Source organism: Chiloscyllium plagiosum, unplaced genomic scaffold (assembly GCF_037043375.1).
Source record: "Chiloscyllium plagiosum isolate Xiang-an unplaced genomic scaffold, Cpla_swu_hap1 HiC_scaffold_11, whole genome shotgun sequence".
Lineage (NCBI taxonomy): Eukaryota > Metazoa > Chordata > Chondrichthyes > Orectolobiformes > Hemiscylliidae > Chiloscyllium > Chiloscyllium plagiosum.
Window position 1 is genome coordinate 61,131,953 of NW_028270149.1, and position 24,449 is coordinate 61,156,401.

Below are 24,449 nucleotides of genomic sequence, written 5' to 3' on the forward strand. Positions count from 1 at the left end.
GTAGGAAGAAGGTCAATGTCTTTCTCCACTTTGCCAGTGTAGATGCCACTACCTCCTCTCTGACATCTCATACACCATCTATCTCTGCTACTATACCCAGTTCTCACCAAGACTTATGCTCTATCTCTCTCACTATTGCCTGAAATGTCTTCCCCACTCACTCTCAATCATCCCAAACCCTGGTACCACCAACCCGTCGTGCCATTTGCACTGCTTAATAACTTGTTCAGGACTCCTTCCCATTTGCGCCAACAGTAATTGCTGCATCCCTAACTTTCATCTCTCATAATACTCTCTCATTCCATGAGGAAACAGACCACAACAAGATAGAATGAGTCATTCAACTCCTCACTCCTAATGAGAAAAGGATCCTGACTTGACTGCCCTGAGCAGGGCTTGGACTGATATCAGAGACTAGCCTTGACTTATTGTGCTGGGAAACCGTGAGCGAATGCTTAGCCCCCTTTACTTGACTGAGCTCTGCTGACAACTATGACAAGCTTTCTTCTTTGTGTCTCTGCTAAATGGCGTGCAAGACAACATTAGTATGAGTTTGGTATCTCTGACTGAGGGGGGCAGAGTGCAGGAAGCAAAGGCAAAGCAATGTAAGTCAAGGATGCTGTGAGAATCTGCTTAGACTCAGAATGAGTAAGCTTTATGACAGTGAGCAAAAAGCCTGGAGGTCCAGTCCAGTCCACTCCATGAGCTGTGTGCATGTTCCTGAATGCATACAACATTACAATGATAGTTGTTGGTGTAGCCCGAGGTGCAGCATTGAAGTACAGTAGCATAAGTAGGTAAGAGGTGCACAATGGGAGTTTTTACAGACTGGTGCATCTCGGATGCCAATGTCTGTGGACATGGAGTGTGTGTGGCCGGTGGTCATGGACCATGCCCTCAAATGTTGTTGCCTGGTTTCTTACATGGATGTCATTTGGAGGAGGTGAAGAACAGAATTGGATAAATTTCTGGCGTACCTGGTAAATTGAAGTGCTTTCCCAGATTTTTCCCTCCACCCAAAACACCATTTTTTAATTTATTGTTTTCTGTCCTTATGTGTGTGTGAGGGACGTTTAGAAGTGAGTTAGAGTTTCACCTGGTAGCGTTATATATCTGACATTCATTATTGTTTATCTGTGGTTAGTGTTGACCCTTTTGCCTCTACAGGGTGTCAACTGATGTGCTGGACAAAGAGACACTCAAACTAAAGTCTACTGTGACTTAGTGTTTATTAGTACTCAAATCACTTAAAATATATAGGCAAATAATACTTAATAATTTTGCATTTATGTCATTCTTCTCGCTTGTCATATGTTACACTAAATTGCAACTCATGGCTTGCACATAGATATTACCCTTCTGAGTGTACTGGCCAGGTTCAGTCCAAAGGGCTGTTGTCTTCCTGAGTTCCAAACTTAGGGTCTTCTTTTTCATGATGGTTGATCCTGGTTGTTGCTACCAATGTCTCCAATGTTCATTCTTTTTATGTCTTTTTCCAATCTTCCAGCATGTTCAATGACATACCTCTGTCCAAGACCCTCATGATTTTAAGATCATCCATCCAAAGGTTATATAAACAGAATACTTCTGCTCCATTGTATGCCTATTAGTCCTTATTATGCAACCTTTGCTAAAGCTTGAATGACAGAGATCACCATGTGTCTGTTTCAGTCAAAAGTATGTTTCATTTCTCCTTTCTGCATTTATATGTGATTATATGTGAGGTTGGCTTATTTTCCCATCATGCTTTGCAGGGGTTTAGTTATTAGCCATACAACTACATTAGAATTGTTTATTTAATGAAAATATATTGTCACCTTATTAAGGATGGCAACTTGTTTCATGTTTTCTGTCAGGCTGCATCTATCATCAAGTATACAAAGAATAACATTTTCAATTTTTGTGATGACTCTGGATTTAGCAGAGCATAATTTCCAGTCGACAATCCCAGGGAGGCATGACAGGAAACAATGTCATAAATTATTCACATTGGGGAGTTGAAGCTCTGTGGTAATTGGGATAATTCCTCTCTTGCATTCCAAAATCTCACCCCAGGCAAATACCAGAATTGTTAGTTTCAGTTTGTGACAGCAAGTTAGCATTTAAATGGAAGGAAGCATTTATTACATAAATGCCACCAACTAGGTGGAGCAATGAGCATCAATACACGGGAATGTACCAATATCACTATGCAGCGACAAAGCAGCAGCAGCAGTTCGTCATAAATATGATGATGCCAATATAATCACACTGTATGGATGCACACTGGGATCATGGCTAATAGAGACTTCTCTTCATTCTGAACATCAAATTTCTTCCCACCACCCCTCTAACCTACCACATGGACTGAAACAGTATGAAGAGCCGGAAGGGAGTATGAGGAGTGGCCGCAGTGGCACATGGGATTGGGCATCACCTGTAAAAACTAAAACGTGGGCCAGTCTGCACTGGCGTCATTGCATACAAGATGTAAAGACATCAGCATAGCACGGTGGCTCAGTGGTTAGGACTGCTGTCTCATAATGCCAGCGAGCCATGTTTAATTCCAGTCTCATGGTGGACTGTGTGGAGTTTGCATGTCCCCCCCGTGTCTATGTGGGTTTCCTCTGGGTGTTCCAGTTTCCTCCCACAGTCCAAAGATGTGCAGATTTAGTGGTTTGGCCATGCTAAATTGCCCATAGTGACCAAGGATGTGCAGGCTAGGTGGATTAGCCATGGGAAATGTAGGGATACAGGGATAGTGTAGGGGGAGTGGGTCTGGATGCTCTTTGAAGGGTTGGTGTGGACTCAATAGGCTGAATGGCCTGCTTCCACACTATTGGGATTCTATGATTCTATGATGGAGCAGGACAGGTGCAGATGATTCCTGAAGTTTGTTGCAACCAGCTGATATCACCAGCCTACCTGAGCCCTCCCATATGCAGTATCATGAAATCAGGCATTTTGTCATTCTGCATAATTACTCCATACATGGAAATCCTTGAACAACTTATGTTTTGTTTTCTCATTGCTGACTACTTTTATTCCACGTGTCTGGAATTTTCCAGTGCTGAGGATGAGATATTTATAGATCCCAATTAGTTCAATATTCTTGACATTAAATGCAATTATAAATCATGTCTTACTTCATTATTCTCTTTTGTACAGTTTTAATTAGCATTACTAACATTAGGTGAGAACACACCATCTACTGAACGAAATGGGACTTTGAGAAATAACAACTATTTTTTTCAGAAACTCATGGCAAAATGCTTCATATTTTAATTCATAATGAAGGAAGTTCCTGCCTCTGCTGACCCACATGCAGTGCAATTAAAACAGTTATCTCCTGAATCCAGTACTCATTATTTCCTGACATTTGTTGAGTCTCATGAAACATGAGGCCTGAGAATCTTAGTTGTGCTTTTGACATGCATTTTGAGGCATGCAGCCTTAGTCAACAACTTACCTCCTAAGAATGGTTTGGTTCCACACTAGTTGATGGGGTTAAAACCAGAGGTGGGCAGATGGGGAACTGATTTGCGAAATTAAACATTTTTAACTTCTTACTTATTTCTAATCCACCTGTTTTTGGGATTTAAAATTCCCCGCCGTATGTCCATATGGTGCAGCCCGACATTTCATTTGTAATCAGATTCAACTCTGTACAAGGGTAAACAAAACTCAGTCAATAGAGTAGACTTAGTCTGTTTGATTAATTTTATTTGTTCAATCTTTCAGTTCTTCTTCAAATTTTGCATCTATTCCCATTGAGCATTTTGTTAAATGTAAGTTAGAAATGGGTGAACACTATGTAATGAGTGGACAATACTAAAAGTTATATATGGCATTATTAAAGACTTCAAAACGGTATTAGATTGAGTACATTCTATTTGTGGTTTTTATGTTAGGCTACTTGTTGTAGATTTGAGGCCTGGATTAATTATCAAGATAATATTAATTCAAATCCTACCAAGCTAGCCTGAATATTTGAATTCTGCATTTTATTTTTGGAAAAAGTAAAATTGTATCAGTTGAAATGATCATGAAGCTGTCTGTCATATACATGAACACATTTACCACTGTCATTAAAAAAAAAACTTGCTGTCCTCATTCAATCTGGTTCAAATGTGTCTCCATTTCCTTGCTTGAACAAAGACTCACCAATGACCTCAAGAAAGCAAGTTAGATGTACAAAAATCCTATGAAGAACAAATTGGACTTCAGAATTTCAAGAATGCAACTCATTATCTAAGAAGGCATTTTTAAAAAATGTCAACACCGAGTCTAGTAGCAGGAGGTAACAGTTTTCACTAATTCATGGAGAATCTCTGCTGGATCTAGTTCACAAGAAACAGCAATTTGACATTCTTGCTCAGATAACTATACAACATGTTGGAGGAAGGGACTTGAACTTCACTGAAACTGGAGTATTAGAGCCATGTCTCTCAATCCAACAGGCCATTCTACTGGCTGACTAATAAAATGACATGTTTTGTTTATAGGCAAAAGTGAGGACTGCAGTTGCTGGAGATTAGAGTCGAGAGTGTGGTGCTGGAAAAGCACAGCAGATCAAGTAGCATCCAAGGAGCAGGTGAATTGACATTTCAGGTAAAAGCCCTTCATGAGGAATGTTTTTAATCAATATATCTCTCTTTCCCATGTGCCAACATGATGCAGTTTGTCTTTTGATAAAGATACAATGTCATCAATCTCCTGGCAGTAGCACACAGTAATCTTGTAGCAAGTTAACAGTTGAATCATATCACACACACAAATATTGCCTGCAATTCAAAACTCTAACATACAATACAGTCGAATAATTTGATTCAATCAACTAGTCAGAATAGGTCAAGCAATTTATTTAAACCAATTTCACTTGCCCCAATATAAGAACTGGTGATCACAACACCCATTTTAGTCAGTATGTGTCCCTTTCTTAAAACCATTTTAGTCTATGAATGGTCTCAGAAATAAAAATCAGACATTATAAATTAAGAATTGATAGCCTATTTTTACCACTATCATGAGAGTGAGAAGATTATTATTTAGTAAGTGCTGCCTGATAGGATTGCCAACAATCCCTTTCTTCAGATTGCTGATGATTGAGAATATACTGATAGGGTGGTAATTGTCTGGGCTAAATTATTCCTGCTTTTTGTGCCCAAATCAAACCTGAGAAATTTTCGACATTGTTGGATAAATGCCAGTATGGCAGCTGTATTGCAACAGTTAGGTGGGGAGTGCAGTTAATTCTGGAGCACAATTCTTTAGTACTGTTGCTGTAATTTTGTCAGCGTCTATAGCTTTTTATTGTCCATTGCCTTCAGTGATTTTTGATATCTTGTGGAGTGGATCAAATTGGCTGAAGACTGACATTTATGATGCTGGGGACCATTCACTGGCATTTCTGGATGAATGCTTCAGCCTAATCTTTTTCACTGATGTGCTGGGCATCCCACAATTGGGAATTGGAATATTTATGGAGTCCCACCCTCCTGTTATTTGTTTAAATGTTAATCACCATTCAAGACTTGATGTCACAGAACTGCGAAGTTCAGATCTGATCTCGCATGATTTCATAACTTCAGCTGTTGTATTTGGTTTATGCTGCATAGCATGCAAGTAATCCTGTATCATATTTAAGTTGATGTCTGACCGCCTGGTGCCAGTCTTGGCGTAAACGTCTGCGCTGTTCATTGAACCAGCGCTGCTTCCCTTACTTGAGGATATTGTCAGACTGAGAGTAGGTTGGACCATAATTGTGAATGCAAATTAAGTTTGAATACAATTCTACTGCTGCTGATGATTCACATCGCCTCAAGTTTACCCAATTTCGAGTTAATATTTTCAAAGTCTTTTCCAATTATCAAGTGCCATATGACACAAAGAAGGCATCCTCAACATGAAGGCAAACTTCATCTCCACAGGGATTTTGAGGTGGTCACTCTAACCAATACTGTCAAAGACAGGTGCATCTGTGACAGGTTCATTGGTGAAGATCAGAGTAAGTATATTTTTGCTCTCATTGGTTCGCTCACCAACTGCCTCAAATGCAGTGTAGCTGCATTAACCTTAAGAATTGGCTAGTTAAGTCAGTATTGGTGTTGCTGGTTATGTTCATTAATCTATCCAGAGTACATTCTGTCTCCTTGATACTCTAAATACTATCTGCAATTAGTGTTCACCATGGATGAGTTAGGCAGTTGCATTTTCTCGTCTGTGTGACAACTCCATTTATGCTGGTACAAGACCACAGATTAGGGAAAATGATATTTTCAGGGTCAGCAGCTCTGCTGTTGACTTTCCTAATGCCTAGGTGATGACATGAAAACAATGGCTTTGTGCTTTTATCACTGGACTGTTAATCCAGTGAGACCTAAGTGATGTTCTAGGGAATTCTGGTTTCCCTCCTATAGGAAGGATGTTGTGAAACTTGAAAGGGTTCCGACAAGATTTACAAGGATGTTGCCAGGGTTGGAGGGTTTGAGGAAGATGGAGAGGTTGAATAGGCTGGGGCCATTTTCCCTGGAGTGTCGGAGGCTGAAAGGTGACCGTATAGAGGTTTATAAAATTATGAGGGCATGGATAACGCAAATAGACAATATGTTTTCCCTGGAGTGCAAGAGTCCAGAACTAGAGGGCATAGGTTTAGGGTGAGAGGGGAAAAATATAAAAGGGACCTAAGGGACAACTTTTTCACACAAAGTGTGTTGCATACATGGAATGAGTTGCCAGAAGAAGTGGTGGATGCTGGTACAATTACAAAATTTTAAAGGCATCTGGATGGGTAAATGAACAGGAAGGGTTTAAAAGGATATGGGCCAAGTGCTGGGAAGTGGGACTAGATCTATTTAGAATATCTGGTCAGTTTGGATGAGTTGGAATGGAGTGTCCATTTCCGTGCTGTACATCTCTATGACTCTATGACTCTGAACACGTTTGTCCTCTGAATCAAGTATTGGGAATGAAATACTTAGCATCAGCTGAGATCAGATATAAAACATCAGCCTGGCAAAAGGGAGGTGCACAAGAAAGAGATAACAGGACTGGGATTACATTTGGACTTAGATGCAATGACTGCAAGAGAGACAGACATCTGTAGAATTTAAATAATTTGGGATTTTGAAGTGAGTGTAGACTGTTTGACAAGCTGTCTGCTTTTACAAATCATGAAGTTATTTGATTGTAGAACCATCAAACATGATTTGGTTAAACTGACTGAAATTTACTCATTTTGACCAGGTAAAAGTGACTCTAAAACCTTGTATTCTACTTATCTTCTAATGTTCAAATTTTCAAAATCTGTGCAACGTAGTTAGGAAAATAAATCAAGTGGACTTATAGAATTCGTGTGTCTAGGCTTGGTATTGGCAGAAGTAGATAAGGGTGGAGTTGTCTGATTGAGACAGATGATCCTTATTCATTTTCTTTAGAATTTATACAAATCAACACACTAGCCATCTACTGAAACATTGTCTGAATATGTATACATCACAAGGAGATTTGTTGCACAGATGGGGATTAATGGCTTTGAATGCAAACATAGGCTCTTACGAAATGAAGGACTAGATAGGATTTTGTTCTCTGCCCTCACTGACAGAAAGATCTACACTGTCATATTCTAGTATAGTTTTTTCTTCATTACTCAGTTGACATCCAAACTTTAAGACAAGTTCAATTGGTTTTGAACAGAAAATAACTTCAGGTTTTGTATTTATTTTGTCTACCACAAATTTAAAAGCTAACATAATTTATATTGCAGATCCTTCCAACTTAACAACTACCAATGTTAGACTGCAGAAGTGGATTGCCTTTTGCCTTTCTGATACCAGTTTTCAGTGATTTTGTTAGATGAAACTGGAAGTTTATTCAGATGCAGTAAAACAGGTCATCAATCAATGCAGCAAGTTATATGGCTAACTTGGCAGTACATGTAACTGGATTTGTTTCAGCAAGCTCCCATATTGGATCAAACAATTACATAAATAATAATCAAAGTTTGAACACCCTGCAAATCTTGAACAGCAACAATGAACATGATGGATAAGAAAATAGTCACTATCTGTACATCAAAAAAAAATTATTTTAAGAAAGTCATACCTCAAAATGCTGACATTTTTTGATGCCAATAAGGCTTTAATTTACTGCAGATATTTCATTGTGGCTAAAAGTATGCATCACTAAGTCTTAAATTCAACTGGTCTTGTGAAACTAAAGAAGAGATTTTAAACTGTCAGTATAATTTGGGTAAATGCTAGAAATAGGGAATGTGGTGGGCAGCTTTGCCACCTGTCATTATCTTTGTAAGATCCAATGGGTTTACATTGTCAAGCTGACCCAACTGTTTGTGTTGGAAATGCAAAGGAGAGCAGGATATTCTGCTGGGTTGAGGCCTGTTCATAGTGTACATGTCCTTTGTAAAAGGAGGTTACATTAACTTCTTTTGAGATTGCTATATTGTACCATAGTAAAGAACTGAATGAATGAAATGGGTCAGAATCCAATGCCCAGGTTTAGGTACTTATTTAGAGTTCATAGTTGAATAGATAACGGGGATGGGCAAACATTTTCTTTCCAGTGTTTCCAGTAGACATTAGAAACAATTCTTTTTGGAGTTTAATTCTGAGTTCAGCACAGAATGTCATGAAAAAGTTGCATTGAAATACTTATAACCTCACATTACCCCAGTTTAAAAGTATTTGTGAGCACCTTCCTACTTCCGCTGTCTGCACAGAACCTGAGCCAATATGAAAATGGGAAGGAATCAAGTTGGGAAATGATAATGTATCCTCCCATGGAAATTTAATTCAGCTGCCTGGGACAGGGGAGATAAAATTCCCTAAATCTTGTAACCACAAATAATGACAAGTTGATTTCCAGCATATGATGCTGTGCAGATTTTATTTTCATAGTGTACACAGTTGAGAAATTGCTGTACCCATCTACTACTTTTCCTTGTATGTCATCATGACTGTGTGAGTTAGACTGTCATTCTTCCTTGGAAGAGCCATCTTTTTCTCCAGTTAAATATAAGAAAATCCAAAGACATTAACGCAGATTTCCTGATCAGGGCAAAATACACAAAGGAATTTCTGATCCTGAACAGAGTTTTAAAAAATACTCACTGACGACTTGATGAATAAAGATTCCTGAATAGGAGTCTCCAGTTACAAAACTGTCAAGAAATCCTCCAATGCAGCAGTGAAAGGAATCAGCATGGAATCCATACATTATTTACAGCACTCACTGCTGTATTCTATTGTTTAAATGTTCAGTGAGCACCATGAAAGCAACTATTGAAAGAGAAGTATGTAAGATAAGCGAGGGTGTAGGGTAGGAGGTGGCATGCTGGGCCCAGTTGGGCGAGGTGAATGGTGCCAGGTGAGTGAGCTGGGAAGGGTACCAGGTCAGTGAGGGGATACAGTGACAGGTGGGGGAGGTGCTGATGTCGTGGTATTAAGGGGCTAGGAGGTGATGGCATTACTGGAACTGTCTGATTAATAAGAATGAAACCAAGTATACACAGTCCCACAGTAATCCAGAGACCCTTATTGATTTTCTGGGAACATGGCAGATGGTAAAATTTGAATTCAATGAATAAATGTGGAAATTAAAAAAAAGAGCAAGTCTGGTGCTAATGAAGACACCATTTCCAATTGGGGTAAGTGACGGTTTGTTGGAGGGGTGTGTGTGTATGGACAGGTGGAGATATTCGTGGGTTGTGTTGGTGAGGATTGAATGACCAGATGTTTCAGAATTGATTATCTTGCCAGGGCAAGGTCTGGAATTTCTCGTTCAGCCTTTGCCATACACATAAAGGTTCATCCATCATTTCTGTTCCCTCCTTAATTATGGTCTTAATCTGAACCAGTCTGTTTGAATATCTTTTTTAAATGCAACCGTGAGTTAAGATTCTGAATGGTCATTCAATTTCTACTTTCACAATGTCTTCCCATCTCAGTCCAACTGCTTCTAAAATGCTCATCCATGCTTTTGTCAACTCCAGAGTTGACTATTCCAATGCTTCCTTACTCAATTTCCATCCTTCACTCACATAAATTGTAGCTCATTCAAACTATGCTTTCTTCACCTTGTCCAACACATCCCACATAGCCCCATGCTTCACTGACCTGTATTATTGTGATTAGTTTTGATGATACATGTAGGAAGCCATCTCTAACATTCATTTGTGTTAACAGAGTTGTACTATTGTGAGTTATCGGTATATAATTAAAATGTTACTCAATAAAAATTGCAAGTTAATTTCTTATTAACTGCAAGTATTGCATGTAGAAGCAGTGCTACATTGCACAAAATTGTTCCCTTAGAAAAATAATTTCAAAAATCAATATAATATTAATTATTTCAATATTCTTATTAAGTTTAATGTAAAAACAAATGATATAAGAAGTGAATAATATCTTCAAGTTTTTGTGCATTTTAAGTGCAATAAAAAAGTCTTGCAATGGTAACTTGGAGCTTACTGTTTTCAACTAACCCTACATAAAGACATTAAATGAAGATTTACTTAGCAGTAGTACAGATAGTAGAAACTAAGATGTCGAGATTAGAGTGAGGAGTAAGAAAGTAAACGTTTCGGGCAAAAACCCTTCATCAGGAATGAGGCTGGGAGCCTCCGTGGTGGAGAGATAAATGGGAGGGGTTGGGGTTGGAGAGAAGATAGCGAAGAGTGCAATAGGTGGATGGAGGTGGGAATGAAAGTGATAGGTCAGAGAGGAGGGTGGAGCAGATAGGTAGGAAGAAAGATTGGCAGTTAGGACAGGTCATGAGGGTGGTGTTGAGCTAGCAGGTTGGAACTGGGGTAAGGTGGGGGGGAGGGGACCTGCTGTGCTTTTCCAGCACCACTCTAATCTTGACTCTGACCTCCAGCATCTGCAGTTCTCACTTTCGCCTAGAAACTGAAATATTTCATTGACTGTTATGATATGGTAGGATGAGCACTATTTAGTAATTAATCTCTTTCAAACTTATTTTTATTCTTTTACCAGCAACCGTTTTTGCAAATGACAAAGTCTTAAATTTGTCATGAAAGTACACACTGCTTAGGATGTTTGAAGCATTAGTTCCTGTTGAATATAATAACATTTTCATTTAAGCAATAAGATTTAGTGAGTGGAATGAATGGTTTGTGTATCTGTGGATGTGGTTTAAAGTAGACAGTGGCAAACAGCTAGATACAATATTCCCTCTGAAGAAGATTGTTTTTATCCATCTGTTCCTTCCTAAGACAACAGTCCCTCTTGCTAATTGAAGCAGAAAGTAGTGGTAAAGGAGTTGACAGCTTCAGACTCCACCCTCACAGCTGCTGTAAGGAGGGACTGAAAGCAGCTTTAAAGATGATAGATGGAAAGTTACAGAACCAGCCGTGTAACTTACCGATGGCTAAAGATTTAAACAAAACCTGCCGTTCAATCAGAGCAAAAAACACAGAATTTTAAAACTAAACAAAAGCAAAACAAAGAAGCTCAGCTGCTGCAAATCCGAAATTGTCAGAAAAACTCAACAGGTCTGGGAGCATCTATGGAGAGAAAGCAGAGTTAATATTTCGGGTGCAGTAACCCTTCGTCAGAGCCATTGTGTCACTGGATCTGAAATATTAACTCTTGATTCTTCAAGCAATTCCTGATTTTGTTACTGAATTCTAAAATACAGGATTCTGATCTCACATCTCCAAGTATATGACAGTCGAACATTCTTCATTGTATCTGCTTCCGACAAAGGACTTTCACATAGCAATCTATGTCAAACACATAGTATTAAAGGAAACAAAAATCCAGTTTTGTTTAGTGATTAACAATCTGTTTTTGCTTAAATTGTATTTAACTATTGGAACAAGGGTGAAACAAACAATATTTTTAATAAGTGGTGAAAAATGCTCATGTATCAATATTCCTTTTCAGCTGTGATAATTTGTTGCAGCTTCTTACAAACTGACCACCAGACCCAACCAGGTAAAAGCTTAGTCTCAAAGGTAACAAGTCTCATTAAAACAGGATCTTTTGGACAGCACATTTGCATACATGCAGAAACTTTAGCATGTGAAACTGTAATGAAAAATGTTTCACAATTGGAATGATATGGGTCAAATATGTGTTTAGAAATAGCTGTGATAAAACTAAAATTGCATTAAACAACAATAAAAACTTGCATTCATTTAGCAATCTAATATTGAAAAGATGTCTTGTGGCGAATGGAAATGTAATCAAACAAAATTTGACATCAAGCCACATTGTAATGTATTAGGATTGATGATCAAAAGCCTGATGGAAGAGTGAAGAGCTGAGATTGAAGGTGCAAGAATGTCTGGGAGGGAATTCCAGAGTGAAAAGCCGAGGAAACTGAAAGCACAGTCAATGGAGTTGACTAGAGATTCAAACCGAGGAATAAAACAGAATTGAAGAAGTGTAAAAATCAAAAATGGCTGGTGAGATGGAGGAGTTTACGGAGATAGGGTGGGCAAAGACCATCAAGGGATCTAAAATCAAGGATGAAAAATTTAAAATTAAAGCATTGTCAGAACAGGAAACAATGCAGATAAATGAGCAAATCGCTAACTGATGATTAGTATTTGGTGCAATTTGAAAATAAAGGGGTACAATTGCATCTTAAATTCTAGTTTTTAAATCAGAGCTTGGTTTACTCACCATATAGAATTCAATTGAGGTAAAACCTATGCTTGCTGGCTGCAATTAAGTCAATTCCTGACAGTATCACCACATTATTTTTCCCCATGCTCCTGTCATTAGTCAGCCAACACATCCTTCCTTGTGACAGACTGTCTTGCAACATCAATTGAGAAACAAAGAAAGACTCTAACTGTATTGTAACTGACTCAAACTGATTGTATGATGCTTGACTGTCAGCCTAACAATTTTCAATATTTTTATACCCAGTAAAGAGAAATGTTCAGAGAAAATGACAATTTTTTTTTCAATTTACCTATAATTCTCCCCCAGCGTTGGCAAAGTTAGTAAAAGTATTCTATTTTCCAACCAACTTTTATTTTAACTGTGAAATAAATCTAAAAGCAAGACGTTCCAGCCTCCCAGAAGGACATCAATTAGGGGCTGATCACATATGAACTTGACAATCATAGAAAGGTTTTTGACCTTTACTTTTCCACTCAGTGTTAAACAAAAAAGAAAAGGTAAAGTAATTAGAATTTGTCACTATATTTCCACAGAGATAATTCTATTCCTGATTTTCTACAATCTGTTGAACCGGTTCATAAATGCAGCTCCGGAGTATTTTCAGGTTCTCTTGTGGCAGCTGGAAGGACATAAATTGTGCATTCATGTGTGATTTGTAAAATAATCATGTAATTTGCCTATAATCAGAGACAGACTTGTGTATTTCAAAATTAATTCAAGGTAGCAATGCTTGGGTGCAACACACTGTGATCTTTAAAATAGAAAATTTTTGCTCACTTTCTGAAAATTAAACGAAAATTAACTTTGTCTTCTGTTGCATTGTGTCTGAATTTGAAAAGCGAACATTGACAATGTCATCCAAACCTGTGACTACTATCACTTAGACAGTCAAGAATAGCCGATGTATGAGAACATCAAGACCACCAGCAATTTCCCCTCCAAGACACACCATCCTGACTTGGAACAATATCATTGTTGCAGAGTTAAAAACCTGGAACCTAATTCCTAATAGCACCACATGTGTCGCTACCCCCCCCCCAAGGATTGCAGCAGTTCAAGAAGGTAGTTCACCGCCATCTTCATCAGGGTTATTAAGGATTGACAATAAATGCTAGCTTGACAGCAATGGCCATATTCCATTTATGAATAAGAAAACAATTTTTTGTACCATCTTCTGTCAAAAGATAGGATAACCTTCCTCATCACGTAAGCTCCGAGACGGTGGGAGTTCCAACCAATAGCCTATCAAGTGACTGAGTAGCACAAGATGTCTTTCCCCTTCCTAAAATGAAATAACACAGTGGCTTCTTGTTGGTTCTCCGGCCAGTAGCTGAGACCTCTATTATTTTCATGCTAATTACAATGATCTAATAATAAGTTGCTTGGTGGGCATTGACTTACTCCATGGGCGAGTAAACATTCAATAAGTATGAAGCAGACTTTACAGTAAGTAATGCATTTCTGTGTGTGCAGATTGCAGACCAAAACAGACTGACAGCCAGAAAAAATTGTATCATTCTAACAAATAACAATGGAGTATTAAAGGAGAAGACTCAAAAAGGCAAGGTACACATCCAATAGTTTGACAATTGCCCATTGATTCATAACTTATATCACTGTGAAAACCTTCATCTAGACTGACTGTTGTTGACAGTCAACTATAACATAACACTTACATAAAGGCTTGTTGTAGAATACTGGGAGAGAAGGGTTGACAATGTTTTTCTATCCAAGACTAGTGTCAATACACATTGCTCAGTCAAATGCTGATATATTTGAAGTAATTCAAACAGTTGGATATTTTTTCTTCAGAAATTACCGAACAATGTTTATGTTACTCATCACTGAAGCAGGTAGTTCTGTACACCTACTGAATGTTATTACTGTGAACACATAGGACTGTTAGCAGGTAGCTTGACAAAATTTGATGTCTCTCTTTTGATGAGATGTAGACAATTTCACGAAGCAGGTGAGTAAAGAAACACAAGAAAAAAATGTCCATTGAACACAAAGTGTTCCTTTAACCATGCTGTATTCCTGAAATCCTTTTATGAACCAGAAATTGTGATATTTTTCCTTTCTTAAGCCTAATATCCATGTTGATGCTTTAAATTTTTATCCAACTATATTTAGATATGAACTAATAATTATGCCAATGCACTTACAGGACCTTGGAGTCAAAAAGTATGGTGCTGGAAGAACACAGCAGGTCAGGCAGCATCCTGACCAGGAGAGTTGACATTTCAGGCATAAGCCCTTCATCAGGAATGTGGAGGGGGAAGAGGGTTGAGATGTAAATAGGGAGGTTGGAGGTGCGGCTGGGGGAAAGGTAGGTGGGATGATGATAGGCCTAATATCTCTATCTAATAAGACAATTTGGTTTGATGTGTGGAGAGGAGGGAACCAATAGGAACATCTCATGATTTGAATTGGTTATGATATCCTTTGAACATGTCTTGTGCTTCCTAAATATTTAAGAACAGGCACTGAAAATAATTCAACGAAAAGACCAGATACAAACCAGCAAATGTTTCGTGTTTTGGCAAAATGTGACAGTAACCCAGGCAAGATGCCAAGTCCATCTTCCATTTCTTAAATCACAGCCTCTTTGATGTGATTATATGTATCAGTTTATTGGAAAATCTGAAATTGGTGTGTGTATGACAAGAGTTCAGTTTGAGTCAAAATATTTTTGACTACAAAGCATTCTGAATGTTTCATAGTCAATCGCATGGGACTGCTAAGTCACAAGTTGCTTGAGATCCATTATTTAGCAGCCACTTCTTGCTACCACAGGGGCTTTCTTCACTTCAGTGCCCTATATCATGGAAACAATAAATACCCAAAATCTGATGCAAATACAAATGATTCCAGCAGATATCCAAACTGATCTAACAACTTTGTGGGTAGATAATTCCTTGAATGCATTAATAACTTGCTAAATATGCAACCACATTATTTCCCTACACAAATAACAAATCCTTTATGTCCAACTCTATTTTGATTTAGTCCCTCCCCTCCCCTTCACTGTTTTGATCACACAGCAGTGTTTGTCACTGGCCACCCAGGTGTTTTCCTTTCTTCCTGGTGGTGGAATTTGAATAAAGATTCGTGCATTTTGTGTCTTTCATTGTGTTTCACACCTGCACACACACACACCATGGGTGTTGGGGAAAAAAATAAGCACTACCACACTCAGGTGGTAGTGTGGGGGTTAAAAAAAAAGAAAAAAAAACAAATCCTTTATCCATGTCTATTGCAAACCAAGCTGCTGCATACTCCTACCTGTGCTGATTCATTTAAGATTGGCACCTGCACTACTCTTTCAACCTTGTCAGAATGGCTAGTGTTTATATCACACCTGGATGGGATGCTGTGAGGGCGAGTGAGTGTTGGGTGGACATTTCCCATGGCCATAATGGACACAGAATTGTTTTTTAACCACTTAGGCATCAAGATTTATAAGGAAAGAAATTCTTGCAGCAAGGATCCACACTGTAAACCAATGCTGTTTGATTCACTGTTTACAGAAATAACTGAGGACAAATCCAGCATGCTATGCTAGGAAGATTTTCCGCATGAATTTTCACTCCACATTTCCCAAATGAGTTTTAACGTGCAAACAGTAAAATACATAAGTCAACTTTTATATGCTCACAGTGTTATAAACCAATAAAATAAAGTGTATGCTAAGGACATACAAAACACAGCAGCAAAACTTTGCTGCTCGTTGCTACTTCTGGTAAAATCAAAGCTGAATTGTTTTGAAACATATTTATAATTTTACATGAAATAGCAAACAAAGGAAATCTTGCAATTTTTTTGCTAAGTCTGTGACAACACTTGTGGACAGAAATCAGAGAAAATCTTACATATCATTCCCCAAATGAATGCCATCTGTTCCATCAAGTTGTTTGTTCATTACATAAAGTTAAGAAAGGGTACATCAACAAAACATGCTTCTGATTAGCATGTGAGGGATAATCTGTATATCAATAATGTTCTCACTTATAGTTAAAACTTGCATCTAATACTTATTTGCGTGTAATTCTAATCTAATCCTTATCCTTAAAATCTCAGTTTTGACATGCAATGCAACTATATCATGAAGAATTCTGTCACTTGACCATATTGCACATTTTGGTTAAACCAGTAACTTCTTGCGGGAGATTTTATGGAGATGTTGGGGCTCTTGTCTGTTCACTGGAAAGTCGACCTCCTTTGGCAAGGCCCGAGCTATGAAATGGCCATCCATGATCCTTCTCTGAGAGCAATGACCCGGCCCTACTCAGAGCTGCTAACCAATTAGAGTCATTTGATCAACAGGCTGGAGGAGCCTGGTTCCTATAAGAACTTAGAGGAGAAAGTGAGGACTGCAGATGCTGGAGAGCAGATCTGACAATGTGTTGCCGGAAAAGCGCAGCAGGTCAGGCAGCATCCAAGGAACAGGAGAATCGACGTTTCGGGCATAAGCCCTTCTTCAGGAATGAGGAAAGTGTGTCCAGCAGGCTAAGATAAAAGGTAGGGAGGAGGGACTTGGGAGAGGGGCGTTGGAGATGCGATAGGTGAAAGGAGGTCAAGGTGAGGGTGATAGGCCGAAGTGGGGTGGGGGCGGAGAGGTCAGGAAGAAGATTGCAGGTTAGGAAGGCGGTGCTGAGTTCGATGGATTTGACTGAGACAAGGTGGGGGGAGGGGAAATGAGGAAACTGGAGAAACCCGAGCTCATCCCTTGTGGTTGGAGGGTTCCTAGGTGGAAGATGAGGTGCTCTTCCTCCAACCGTCGTGTTGCTATGGTCTGGCGATAGCAACACAACGGTTGGAGGAAGAGCACCTCATCTTCCGCCTAGGAACCCTCCAACCACAAGGGATGAACTCAGATTTCTCCAGTTTCCTCATTTCCCCTCCCCCCACCTTGTCTCAGTCAAATCCCTTGAACTCAGCACGCCTTCCTAACCTGCAATCTTCTTCCTGACCTCTCCGCCCCCACCCCACTCTGGTCTATCACCCTCACCTTGACCTCCTTCCACCTATTGTATCTCCAACGCCCCTCCCCCAAGTCCCTCCTCGCTATCTTTTATCTTAGCCTGCTGGACACACTTTCCTCATTCCTGAAGAAGGGCTTATGCCCAAAACGTAGATTCTCCTGTTCCTTGGATGCTGCCTGACCTGCTGCGCTTTTCCAGCAACACATTTTCAGCTCCGAGAAGAACTTAATCTTACAACAACATAATCAACCCACTATTAATGTACCCTCTAATCATAGTGTTGCTACTTCCCCAGCTGAGATTTATTTACTATGGACACTAACCATTCAAGAAAAAACCCACCTAATGACACGCCAGGGAACTATAGACCAGTGAGCCTGACCTCGGTGGTGGGCAAGTTGTTGGAGGGAATCCTGAGGGACAGGATGTACATGAATTTGGAAAGGCAAGGACTGATTAGGGATAGTCAACATGGCTTTGTGCATAGGAAATCATGTCTCACAAACTTGATTGAGTTTTTTGAAGAAGTAACAAAGAAGATTGATGAGGGCAGAGCAGTAGATGTGATCTATTTGGACTTCAGTAAGGCGTTCGACAAGGTACCTCATGGGAGACTGATTAGCAAGGTTAGATCTCATGGAATACAGGGAGAACTAGCCATTTGGATACAGAACTGGCTCAAAGGTAGAAGACAGAGGGTGGTGGTGGAGGGTTGTTTTTCAGAGTGGAGGCCTGTGACCAGTGGATTGGTGCTGAGCCCTCTACTTTTTGTCATTTGCATAAAAGATTTGTATGATGACACCAAAATTGGAAGTGTAGTGGACAGCAAAGAGGGTTAACTCAGATTACAACAGGTTCTGGACCAAATGGGCCAATGGGCTGAGAAGTGGCAGATGGAGTTTAATTCAGATAAATGCGAGGTGCTGCATTTTGGGAAAGCAAATCCTAGCAGGACTTATACACTTAATGGTAAGGTCCTAGGGAGTGTTGCTGAACAAAGAGACCTTGGAATGCAGGTTCATAGCTCCTTGAAAGTGGAGTTGCAGGTAGATAGGATAGTGAAGAAGGTGTTTGGTATGCTTTCCTTTATTGGTCAGAGTATTGAGTACAGGAGTTGGGAGGTCATGTTGCGGCTGTACAGGACATTGGTTAGGCCACTGTTGGAATATTGCATGCAATTCTGGTCTCTTTCCTATTGGAAAGATGTTGTGAAATTTTAAAGGGTTCAGAAAAGATTTACAAGGATTTTGCCAGGGTTGGAGGATTTGAGCTACAGGGAGAGGCTGAACAGGATGGCGCTGGACTCTTCTGGGTGTAGTCTTTACGGCTCAGTTGAAAGATATCTAATTCAAATGACTTTGTTTTGTCATTAGGAATTTCAACGTTCCCGTTCACAATCTAAGGTTCGAGACTCAGAACCTGAACAAACTAGATTGACAGAATGTAATCCCTAAAGACGAAAAGATCCTGAAATCCAATGTAATCAAAAAGATTTAAACATATTCAGTCACTAAACAGTGGTCATGTGCACAATTATTTTATTCAGGGCTAAGCTTCAATTGTATTTTCTTTGACGTTAGCTGTTTCATTAAGCTTTGTCAGCTTGGAGGCTGAGGGGTGACCTTATAGAGGTTTACAAAATTATGAGGGGCATGGATAGGATAAATAGACAAAGTCTTTTCCCTGGGGTCGGGGAGTCCAGAACTAGAGGGCATAGGTTTAGGGTGAGAGGGGAAAGATATAAAAGAGACCTAATGGGCAACCTTTTCACGCAGAGGGTGTTACGTATATGGAATGAGCTGCCAGAGGATGTGGTGAAGGCTGGTACAATTGCAACATTTCAGACGCATTTGGTTGGGTATATGAATTGGAAGAGTTTGGAGAGATATGGGCTGGGTGCTGGCAGATGGGACTAGATCGGGTTGTGATATCTGGTCGGCATGGACAGGTTGGACTGAAGGGTCTGTTTCCATGCTGTACATCTCTATGACTCTATAATGCCAGCATTAAAAACAAGTTTCTCACCCTTATGTACATCTGATAAATGTATCCTTACAACTTAGGTGGCATTAGGCACTGGTTTGAAGACTGAAAATGGCTGCTCAAAGAAGGTTTGTGTTTGACAATATCACATAAGAGCCTGATCAAAAACATCACAATAAGTTTTGATGACAGACAAGACTGCCTAAACTAGGCTTAGAAAAGCTGACAAAGCTTAATGAAACAGCTAACATCAAAGAAAATACAATTGAAGCTTAGCCCTGAACAAAATAATTGTGCACATGACCACTGTTTAGTGACTGAATATGTTTAAATCTTTTTGATTACATTGGATTTCAGGATCTTTTCGTCTTTAGGGATTACATTCTGTCAATCTAGTTTGTTCAGGTTCTGAGTCTCGAACTTTAGATTGTGAACGGGAATGTTGAAATTCCTAATGACAAAACAAAGTAATTTGAATTAGATATCTTTCAACTGAGTCGTAAAGACTACACCCAGAAGTGTCCAGTTTAAATCACCTTACACAGTAGCAACAAAAGTAAGTCAACCAAATGTGCACAAAAGTGTACTGAGCATGTCACATCCATAATGTTTCTTGTGCTACATACATCACTATAAAATATTATCCCATGAAGCATCTGAATTTGATCTCATCCTGAAATGAATGTGGAGCATGTATATGTACATTTGAAATCTGCCCTTACATTTCCATTGCTAACAAACTGTGACAGAGGTGCTCCTGTGTAACTTTGGTTAACTTCAATGGAAAGGAAACCTTGCAGAAAGTACACAAGACAGTTGTTTGATACCTTGACAAACGTATAAATTTAGCTACTATACACCAGAGTCTCAATTCTGAGGGATTGGATGCCCAGTAGTTGGATGCCCAGACCATTCACTCTAAATTCACAAGAAGCATGCACAACACACTGTGATTTATCTTTCAACAGTTTTATTTTTGTTTTAATTCATGTAAAGGGTCAAGCAATGCACTATAGAGTCCAGAAAGTCTCTTAGTGTGAACGCCTTAAAGCGACAAAGGTTCCATCCTTCTAGCTGATGAATTCTGCAGAGATTTAACAGAACAAATCTTCAAGTGCCTCTTTTTCTTCTGAAATATATTACCTGCTGTTCTTCTGCTCAGAAGATTTTCAAACTGCTGGTGGACTTTCCATCTACCTCCACAAGGTCTCATCCTTTTCCAGTTTATATTCCTTGTTGTGAAATGCCCAATCGCTTGAGCAATCAAACAGACATTCATGCAAAGTAATACATCTGACTACCAAACTCCAAACTGAGAACAGCATGCACCAGGGCTGGAAAAAAACTAACCATTCAAGTAAAAGAGACACGCATTTGTGGTCTGTCGCTAGTTACTGCCCACTTCTGTCTTTGCTTTGAATCCCATCCCAGCTTATTCTTGAATATGCTGTTATGTCAGCCAAGCAATAACAAGAACATATTTCTGTATAGCACATTTGACATCGTAAAACCTCCCATTATGTTTCTCAGGAAATATTAGAACAGACTGCTAAAATTGTAGTCAAAAATGTTGGTTTTGAAGAGTTGTTTAGAATAAGAGAGAATGTTAGGGTGGCAAACAGCTTAGAGAGGTAAGTTCAGAGTTTAGGGCCACGGCAGATGAATACTTGGTCAACAATGGTGGAACAAATAAAATTGGGATGTGTGAGAGGGCAACATTAGAGATATGTTTGGAGGTTTGGAGGACTAGAGGAAGTAAGGAGGAACTCGATCATAGAGGAACTTAAAAGCGGGGATGCAAATTTTAAAATGAGGTGTTCCTTAATGATGAGAGAATGTAGATCAATAAACATGAGAGTGATAAGTGAATGGGTTGTGGACAGCAGAGTTTTTGATTACTTCATGTTTACAGAGGGTAGACCCTGACTGGATGATGGGGGAGGGGATTAAAATAATAAAGTTCAGAGGTAACAAAGACATAGGTGAGGGGTTTAGCACCAAATGTACTACGACAGGGCAGAGTTGGTAATGTTGCTGAGATGGAAATAGACAGTTTTAATGTTAACACAGACATATGATCATAAACTCCTCTGGAGTCACATATGACACCAAGGTCTGAATTTAACAGGTGGGTGTTGCATAGGGAGGAATACTATGAGGTGATATGTTGCTTGTGCCCCTGGAAGAAAGATTGGTTATGAAACAAACAACTTTTAAAAAAAAGCTGCCCCACAGCAATATTACATTGTGGATTATGTTAAAAGGCAGAGAATGGATTTCCATTGTGAAAAGAGGGTCCTGTCATTAGGAGCTGCCAACAAATCTGATTAACCAGCATTCAGAATTCAGTAGCTGGCACTTTTGATGCTGCCATGTGGTGTAGAGAGCAATGATCTCAGAGGACCCAGACTGAGGTGGATCCAGGATCATTTTTTTGTGGAGTAGGATCAGAGGGGAGCAGAGAGTTATAGGGGAGGGTTTGAAGGCTAGTCAGGAAAGCAAAAAATGCAACTTACAATCTTGAGGCTTGCTTTCGATAGGCACATCACCCCACCCCACCGCTCTCCCCTCCCCCCCCCACTTCCCACTTCCTTCTTTTGGTGAAATTTGGTGAAAAGACAGCCACTTTTATCTGCTTCTACCACCCAGCATAATGAACCAGGAGGTAGCAGAATGAGGCCTTTCATTCTCTGTCCTACCGTATAGCTACTGTTGGGAGGCTTATTGATCAATCCCTCTGGTGTCTTCTTGCCTTTTTTTTTAACTCCACACATATGAGTTCTACACCTTCCAATCCAAAGTCAATTTTTGCCATTGTCCTTGTTTCATCTTGTACTAACACAGCCACCCCAGCACTCATGAATAATCTTTTTAATAATGTAGTCCTGAATTTGGAAAATTACAGTCAAAAGTTTGCACACATAGGAAAGAAACGATAAGCAAGACCTGGACTACATCCTGAATTGGCTAACAAGTAGCAAGTAACATTCAGGTCACACAAGTGCCAGCCAGTTACAATCACCAGAAAGGGAGATTCAAATCATCATCCCTCAATGACCAATGGCATCACCATTGTGGGATATCAACATTGAGGGTTACCTTTGGTCAGAAATATAACTGAACACATATTAGTATTAAGGCGACAAGAGTAAATCAGAGGCTAGGAATCTGAAGCAAGTAATTCACATGTCAACTCCCCAGAACCTGTTCACTACTTAAAATTCTCAAAACGGAACTCAGAGTGGGTACCTCCTGGCTCCAAGCGGTGCTTTATCCAAAGGATTTCCATGTTGGACACCAGGCACCAACATCTCAGGGCACATACCACAAGCATCCCACACCCACAGACATTGGCATCGGACTTGTAAAACTTTTAAAACCCTCATGGCACATCTCTGTTCCACTAATGGTCTGAATGTTAATGCTCCACCATGGGATGAAACAACAACTATTATTGCAAAGCTATTGTGAGGTGATTTTGTACTCAGGAACAGAGATCCAGCTCATAAACTGAACTAGATTACATCTCAGGGTGGTTTGCTTGCTCTGATTGTGCTCATTTACTTGTTTTGCCTTTTTGCGCTTTGCTCCCTCAGCCAGATATCAGTCTCACTGTATAGCTTTATTCTCTTGCTGTTTAGATTAGATTAGATTACTTACAGTGTAGAAACAGGCCCTTCGGGCCCAACAAGTCCACACCGCTCCGCCGAAGCGCAACCCACCCATTCCCCTACATTTACCCCTTACCTAACACTACGGGCAATTTAGCATGGCCAATTCACCTAACCCGCACATCTTTGGACTGCAGACGCAAAGGTAAGAAGCTTGTCTTGGTTGTCAGCATTCCTCAATCAAGTGAAAAAAGGCAGGGTTTGGTCAGTGGTACTTCTACAATAAGTCACAGGAAACATCCAATACCAATTCAGGGGAGTGAAGAAGTCAGCCAATTGGTCAGGGCAGTCAGAGTCAGGATCCTCACCATGCAACAAATGAGGAGCCATGTTTCAGGTACCATACCTTATAGAACACAGAACATAGAACATTACAGCACATGTCTTGACTTTCTATCGGTAGGCAACGCAGTGGGCATGTAGGGTTTGTCGTGTGGGGTTAGGGTGGGGGCTAGAAAAGATGTTGCATGCAGTAGTGAGATTGGTAGAGTGTGCCCCATGGTGGGAGATAAGTGCAGTAGCAGAATAGAGTGAGTGTGAGGTATCGGATAAAAGATGTTGCCACTTGCACTGGGAGAATGGAGAAGGTCATTGACCTTCTTCCTACACTGCTAGGCATTCCTTCAGATGGCTGAGACCACAGAGACCTCACAAATAACCTCAGACTAGGCTGGCATGATCTGGTGTTGTCACCTTCTCCGGCTTTCCTTGGATGAAGAGGACATTCCTTCTGCAAGCCACCCCAGGTATTGGGACCTCCAGGTCCTTATTCACAAAATGGGGCACCAACTTCCCCAAGTCAACTATGTCAGGAACTGCCCAGAGAGTCTCCAGACTGACAGTGCTTGTTCTGGTGGTCAGTGGCCATTGAAGGTAACCCGTGATATCAGTTCACTCCAGGATGTCCTGGCAATGCCGCATTGAAGTAACTATGCCAAGTGGATGAATGCAGCTAGAATTAGACATGAGAGGTACCATAGAAGCATGGTACATAGTTAAAGAGGCAAGTTTGTTAAATTGTTTAGCAAAAGCTCATTAGGTATTCGGAAGAAAAAACCTTCCATGAAGCTCAATGAAATTGAAACTTGATCAAAAAAAAAGGATTCAGCTCATTCGTTCGAACCAAGTATAATAATGAGATTGCTTCTTAAAAATGT